The sequence below is a fragment of the Felis catus genome, chromosome C1, assembly GCF_018350175.1.
Source record: "Felis catus isolate Fca126 chromosome C1, F.catus_Fca126_mat1.0, whole genome shotgun sequence".
NCBI classification, from domain to species: domain Eukaryota; kingdom Metazoa; phylum Chordata; class Mammalia; order Carnivora; family Felidae; genus Felis; species Felis catus.
The window spans coordinates 29,791,530-29,798,827 of record NC_058375.1 but is presented as its reverse complement, the minus strand read 5'-3'; the positions used below and the strand labels follow the sequence as shown (position 1 = coordinate 29,798,827).

Genomic DNA, 7,298 nt, shown 5'->3' with positions numbered 1-7,298 from the left:
TAAAATCATGCCAAGTGTGGAGCAAAGTGGCACACGTACAGCAAGTCCGGAGACAGTAGCTGTTATGATTTACATCACTGTAATAATTAGATTATTATCTTGAAGATAAGGCAAAAAAAAAAAAGAAAAAGAAAAAGAAAAAAGCGAGCACGTCTTGCTTGCACTTGGGCGCAGTGTCTGGTGGTGGGGGCGAGCCTCGAGTCCGGCCGGGCCTGGCCTGCCCATTCCCGGAGGGCACAGAGCCAGGGCCGGCTGGCAGGAGGGCGGGGAGGCCGCCCCACACCCGCGGGTGGTTTGTATGCAGCGGCTGTTGTGAGAGTGTGTCCCGGGGAGGGGAGGGCCGCTCCGTAAGACTGATTTGTTGCCGCTGAACCTCATTAATCAAATCTTACCGGAGAGAGCCTCCTGCAGCTGCTGGCAGGTCAGCGTCGGGGAGATAAGTGATGAAGCCAGACCCAGCGAGGGGGAGAGACGAGGCGGCCATAAGTCTTGATGGTGGCAGGTTCGGAAGCAGGAGCCCGGAGCAGGCGCGTCCTCGGCGCCCGGGGCCAATCTCCGAGTCAGGACAAAGTTCTTCCTCCCAAGGGGAGGCTCTGGGGAAATGGGGAGCGGGGATAACACGAGTCTCAAGAAGTCCGGGGGGGGGTGTCAATGCATTTTGGGGACAACTGAGTCACAGGTGCCCCGCGGCATCACCAGGGTCACGGGCCTTCAGGCCACTGGACTCCCCCACAGACACCCCTGCACACCCACAGCCCTGGCCGCAGCCCGGCTGACCTAGCAGGGCTCAAACGCAACACTTTTGGGGTCGGCTTCGCCCGCTGCTGCTCAGTGGGACAAGTCACGTCACTGCTCTGAACCTCGGTGTCCTTCCCAGTAACAACAACCGAGAACAAGAACAGAACTGAGAACTCTGTGCCAGGTACAGTCCGCTTTACTTAAGCCTCGTTAACGATCACGTGACGCAGGTGCTGTGACCTTCCCATTTTACAGAACAGGAAACTGAGGCCAAGGGCGCACAAAGCTGCCGAGGCACTTTTTGTCACTCTGCCGGGACCAGCCACACTTTAAGGGAGTGGTGGCCCGCTCCCTGGGATGGTCAGGGAATGGGCTCTCGGTGGGGTTCAGGTGGCTTTCCCTGATTGTTGGGAGCTGGGCAGGGGTCCTGAATGGGTCTGGGGGGAGGGCGCTGCCCCTAGTGAGCTGATAGGAGGCTCGCAGCTGACCTGTCTACTTGGGCCAAAGGGACCATTCTGCTTCTCCCTAGGGACAATTCTTCCTTCTCTGCACTGGGATGCCCCCTGATGCCAAAGCCTGTGCTAGTGGAGGCGGGTAACTGAGCAGGGCTCTGGAGCCTGATCACTCGGGCTGGTGTCCCAGCCCCATCACTCACTGTCTAGCTGTGTGACCTTGGGCCTTCACTGCTCCGAGCCTGTTTCCTATTCAAAAATAATACCACTTCCATGACGCTCATGTGGGACGAAACCCCCCACAGCTGCAAAGCATTTAGAACAGTGCCAGGCACCTAATAAGCACTTTGTAATTGCTACTGTTACTGGGGATCCAGAGAAGAACCAGCCGGGTTGCTCCCCCCGGATCCTCGTTGCTCGGCTCCTGCCTGTAGTGACCAAAGTCCTATGCTTCCCGGAGTCCGGTTCTTCTCTCCAGGCTGTTCTCTCCTCCTCCTCCCCTCCCCCACCCCTTCCAGGCCTCTCTTGCCACTACTCTGCTTTTCACATTCCTGGGACCACTGGTTATCTTCAGCCCCTCGAAAGAGGTGGGTTGGACACCCCCAATCTCAGAAGCAGAAAAATGAGGAAAATAATCCTCACTGCCCCAGTAGACGTGCAGATAATAAGTATAGGGGTTTTTTTTGTTTTGTTTGGGGTTTTTTTGCACCCTTCGTACGTGACGGGCATCATGCCGCTTGCTCTACAAGCATCAGCTCACGTTACTCTTACAACATCCTACAAGTTTAGGTCCTATTTTGGGCCTGTTTCACAGCTGAGCAAACCGGAGCTCAGAGAGGGTGACTAACATATCCAAGGTCACCCTGTAGGGAGTGGCAGAGCTGGCAGACCATGAAGATCCTGCCCTTACCCCAGCCCTGCCCCTAAGGTTAAGCCCCCAGGCACAGAAAGCCAGGCCTACATCAGGAGCTCAAAAGGAGCTGGGCCCTTCCCTCCTCACCCCACACTGCTTTGGAGAAAAGCCTCCACATTTAGAGGGTTGGCTGGGCCCAAGTTCGGGAGTTGTTAACTTCTTAGTAGTTCTCTCTTTGCCTCGTTATGGGGTAAAACTGCATTTGGTTTTTAAAATTCCCTTTTTATTTAGTCGCTGTGAATGTTGAGAACTGCCAGTACTGGAAGCTGAGATCCCATCCATATGCCAGGTTTTAAATAGCAGACTGGAAACAAGTTTACACAGGAAGACCAAACTCATCCCAAACATGCCGCTACTGCACTGTTCCGACAAGAAACCCGTGCCCCCCACCCGCCCTGCCTGCGCGCCCCTGTCTTCCCACTTCAAACGATTCGGAGAGTAATCCTTGTTTTAGAGAAACATTTCTGAATTCCGTCTGCTATGCTTCATGCGTGAAGAAGCAAGCGGTGACCCAGTCACTGCAAGGTGTGCTTTGGTCTGGTTTCCTCTGGGCGCGGGCGGGGGCAGGGGTAGGACCTGGGTAATCTATCTGTAATCTACCTGCACTCACCCCAGAAGTGATTCCCACCTGCACACGCTTGCTCCCGGAAGTGGTTCCCCCTGTGCTCACTCTCTCCCGGAAGTGGCTTCCGCCTGCCCGCTCTCAGAGGCGCTGTGTCTCTGTCCTGAGCCGCACGTAGAGGGTTCGCGCCGGACTTGGCAATTCCCGTGCTGCCGAAAGGAACTTGGCTGTGATCGCCGGCAATGACTTCATCCCTCTGAGCCTCAGTTTTCTCCTCTGCCAAAGGGACGCAGCCGACAGAGCACGATGGTTAGGCGCCTGGACTCTGGCATCACATCACCAGTGTTCAAAACCCTCAGCCCTGCATCTTGCTGACTGATAACCCGGAACGGGGCCTCTCTGAGCCTCAGTTTCCCTCCCCGAAGAGTGGATGACCTCGTAGTTGGTGCCTGCCTCTGAGATACTTTGTTGTGAGGGTTAAGAGCCACGATGCCACAAAGTACTGAATGCAGGGCCTGGCACATGGTGAATGACAGCAAATGCCAGTTAGGATCATGACAGCCTTAGGCCACCTGCCTTGTGTGTGGCGACTGCCAGTGGGCATGAGGGCCTCAAGTCCGAGACTTAGCACTTGCTTCCAAAACTCAGCGCTGCACTCTGACATGGGTCTCCAGGGTGGTGGATCCACAGAAGATCTGGTCCTCACCCACCTATTTTTTTCCCTCGCCTGAGCTCCCTCCTGCCTGCCCTGGAGGCAAGGAGGGGGCGGGGTTGATCTATGGGCCTGGTAACCTGCCTGGGGGAAGGGAGGGGGCCTCTGACCCGAGGGGTAAATCATGGGCTTCCCCAAGGGCCCAGCAGTTCCCTAGGAAAGAAGCCCTGGGCATTTGTTATCTCAATGTTTCCCCTGAGGGGCTGACCACATGATTCATTTCACTCACACTAATTGGATGTAAATTAGATGAGAAATCAGTAATTTGTCCTAAGATTTGTCATTCCGGATGGCTTTCCAGGCAGACCAAAGCAAAGCTGGTCCCAGTGAAGGCGCCCCCAGCCGTAAGAGAGGCACAGGCGGTTTTAGGAGAGGGAAAGGTTTTCCTTGGTGACTTCTAAGTTTGCATTCTTCTTAAAAAGGGAGGTAAGGTGGAGAGAGCAAGGGGTGGAGAGAAAGAAAGAGACAGGGGGAAGGAGGGAGGGAGGCAGAGAGAGGGAAAAGGAGGGACAGAGGGAAGGAAGGAGGCAGAGAGAGGGGGCAAGGGTGTGGGAGATGGAGGAGAGCACAGCAGAGGAGCATCTGAGGAGAGGGGAGGCGGACAGGGTACGTACAAGACTAGGAAGACCGAGCGGGAAAGAACAAGAAAGAAGAGGAGGGGTAACCAGGGTTGGGAAAAGAGGCAGAGAAGAGACAGACCGGTGGTTCTCATTTCTCTGGCTGCTTTTGGCCTCTGGAGGGGTGGGGGAGCCTTCAGGTAATGTTATTTAGTGCCAATAGGAAAAGTGATTACTCCGGACTTCCTTCCCCACAATAATATGCTAATCAACCCCTTGGGCCCGCTCTGGTCTGGAAGCCAGGCAGCTGGTCTCCGGGAGGTGGTGGCCAGAGGTGGTGGCCGCAGATTTGGCGAGGGGAAGGCACAGAGGAGTGGGGGTCAGGGCTGCATAGGAGGGGTGGTCTGACCCGGGGGGTCTGCCAGGAGAGGAGCAAGTGAGAGCAGCAGGGCTCCCTGTGACCCCCCCCCCCCCACTGCAGTGCTGCCCCCCCCCCCCCCGGGGCTGGGCGTCAGTCGAGGCTCATGTTCTATTTATTAGAGAGACAGGCGAAGTCGCCTAAAGAAGGGTAGAAATGTAAATATTTTTTCAAAGGGATCTGAGGCCCGAGTCAAGGGTGTATAGGAATAGATCGAAGGTGCTGAGGTGGCAGATGGAAAAAGATAAAGGGGTCGCCGGCCTGGAGACCCCTCTGGAATAGCTGGATCTTAATTGTGATAGACACAATGCTCCACGCTGGGGCACCTGGCCACCCTCCAGGAGAGAGGCCCTGAGTGTCACCGCCGGGGAAGGAGGGAGCTGCTCTGGACTCCAGGCTGGCTACAGAGCCGAGAGAGCCAGAGGGCTGAGGCCCTGGAGGCAGAGCAGACAGGGCTGGGGCTGGGGTAGCCTACAAGGTCAAGGAGGGGGTCTGAGGTGTTGTGACCTTGCATTTACAAAGGCTTGTTGCTGCGCTCACTCCTTTGACATCGGACACATATTTATGAAACTCTTACTCTGTGCATGGTGCTAGGTGCTGGATGACCCACAGCCTTGGGTCCCCAAGCTCTGAAGCAGCAGGTCTAGGAGGGGAGGCAGACAGTAATCGAATAACCGTGCACATCCATGTGTGATGATGAACTATGCCAAGTGCCACGCAAGGAAGCTGGGGGCTTTGACAGCAGGTAAGAGCAGCACTGGACTCATCTGGCGGGTGGGGGAGGCTGGGGGGAAAATAATGCTAAGATAATCAATTCAAAGAGATAAAAGGGTAACTGCTTTTGATTCCCACAAGGAGAAGCGTTGACCTTGGCCGCGCAGACCTCGTCGGGTATGCATGTGAATGCGGGGAGGGCGTGCAAGTGAGCCTTTGAAAATGCCTTGTGCATGTTCATGCACGTGTGCTTGTGTGTGTGTCTGTGTGGGTCTCAGGTGGGGTGGTGGTGGGGCGCTCTTCCCAAGGGTGCGTACTGGTTTTGGGGTGTATTGCAAAGCAGCGTAAGTGGCAGCAACAGGAACCGGTGGGGGGGGGGTGCGTAGCCTAAAGACAATCCCCGTCTCTGCTTCTTCGTGTCTTCAAATTTGGGAAAGAGAGAGGAAGCAGCCCAGTCTCTGAATTTCCATGACAAATGTCTCCCTGATTCTGTGTATTCTGTTCTTTGCGGTTTATGTTGTTGAAAATGCCCAGCTCATGCTCAGTGGGGGGTTCAGTCTGGGTTCCCCTCCCCACCTTTCTGCAACCTTCTTGCATTTCTTTCTCTTTTCACTCTCCCTCTTTGTTTCATACTCTGTGTTTCATTGAGTGTGTATTAAGTACCCAGCACTGTGTTGTGCCCTTCAAGTATGTAATTCCATTTACTCCTTATGTTAACTCATATCCGCCTTTTACAGATGAGAACATTGAAGCCAAGAGAGGTTAAGTGACTTTCCCAAGGTCTTGCTGCCAACAAGTTCAAGAGCAGACTCAAACTTGCCATTCCTGACTCCAAAGTGCCTACTTTTAACCTCTTCCATTCCTTCCTCTCCTCTCTCCCTTCGGTTCTTCTCTTCCTCCTCTCCCTCTCTCTCCCTTCCTGGCTTCTATCGACATGTACAAGCTCACAGTGAACTGGAGGCTGGTTATTCACACTCCGCCATTGCTCTGTGCTTTACACGCGTGTCGTTTCATAACAAGGATGTGATTCACGCTCAACTTTGGAGGACACCTCTATCCGTATAACGTTGCCAAGTTCCTCGGCAAATGTTAAGGTGTTGAGGGAGAATCACTGACATTTCGGAGTTGGGAGTGCACCCTCTTCTTTTCACACAGACAGAATGAGGCCCGGAGAGGAGAGAAGGTTTGTCTGGGGATGAGGTGGATCGCCAGCCAAGGAGCGAAGACCAGAAACCGGAAGGCGCCCCCCCCCCCTCCTCCGCCCCCGTGATCCTTACCCCATTGCAGCCACCACCCAGGGCACACAGCCCACTCTGAGAAATCAGGGAATCCCTTAGAAGACCAGGACACCCCAGGAATGCAATAGAAAGGATTCCTCAGATGGACACAGAACCCGTACCCCGGCAGCACAAAGGCACCACCAGCCATTCTAAGAGCCCTGACCCCCACCCCCACCCCCACCCCCACCCCACCCCGGGCCTTAGGCTGCCAGAGGAAGAGTCTCTTCAGATGAATATGCTGCTATGCAAGTGCTGTGGAGAATGACCTTTCTACTTAAAGGGGTCGTATTTCTACCCTGTTGAGTAGAGGACAGGAAAAGGGGAACCTGAGGGAGGTAAACATGGCTGAGCCATAAGGGGCTCCCTCTTCCTCCCTCCTTCCCCGCCTCAGGGCCCATGCTGGTGGCGGCGGTGGCTGTTGAGTATTGGCTGAGATTTCCAATACCTTTTGGGGATACCAGATGCGAGCGTCTGAGGCTCTGGAGTCAGGCAGACTTGACTTCCAAACCAGGTCCTGACACTGAAGAGTCTCTGTTTTCCCATCCCTAAAATGGGAGTAACAGCCTTACCATGAATTTTTCGAGGGTGTTTGGAGAACAAGCCTGAGTTGTCATAAACACAAAGCAAGGGGTCCCATGTCTGGCAAAGTGGGAAAATGGAATGGAATAAGTAAAAGGCCTGCTCCTGGCACGTCCGCAGAGTTACTAGTTGTAAGTTCCTCGTTCTTCTCATTTCCCAGGGCTGGGCCTCGGAGGTGGGTGATTAGGAAAAGAAACTGGGGGTCACTCCTACCTTCACTTTTGAGTCGAGTTCTGAGTTTCTTGTAAATAGCTAAAGTCATTTTTCTAAGACAAATTAATACAATTCAAAAATACCCAGAGTGTGGAACGGGTTTTTAAAAAATGGAGGTGGAATTGACATTGCATTAAAGTAACCATTTTAAAGTGCACAA

The 7,298-nt window shown here is 54.1% G+C and overlaps 1 long non-coding RNA gene across 1 annotated transcript; it reads left to right on the top strand.

The window, feature by feature from the left end:
- Window positions 1-674: 674 nt before the first annotated feature.
- Window positions 675-6,534, top strand: LOC109502246. Its single transcript, XR_002160728.3, has 4 exons — window positions 675-922; window positions 2,335-3,803; window positions 4,947-5,097; window positions 5,804-6,534. It is a non-coding gene; the product is annotated as an uncharacterized LOC109502246 (long non-coding RNA).
- Window positions 6,535-7,298: the final 764 nt, after the last annotated feature.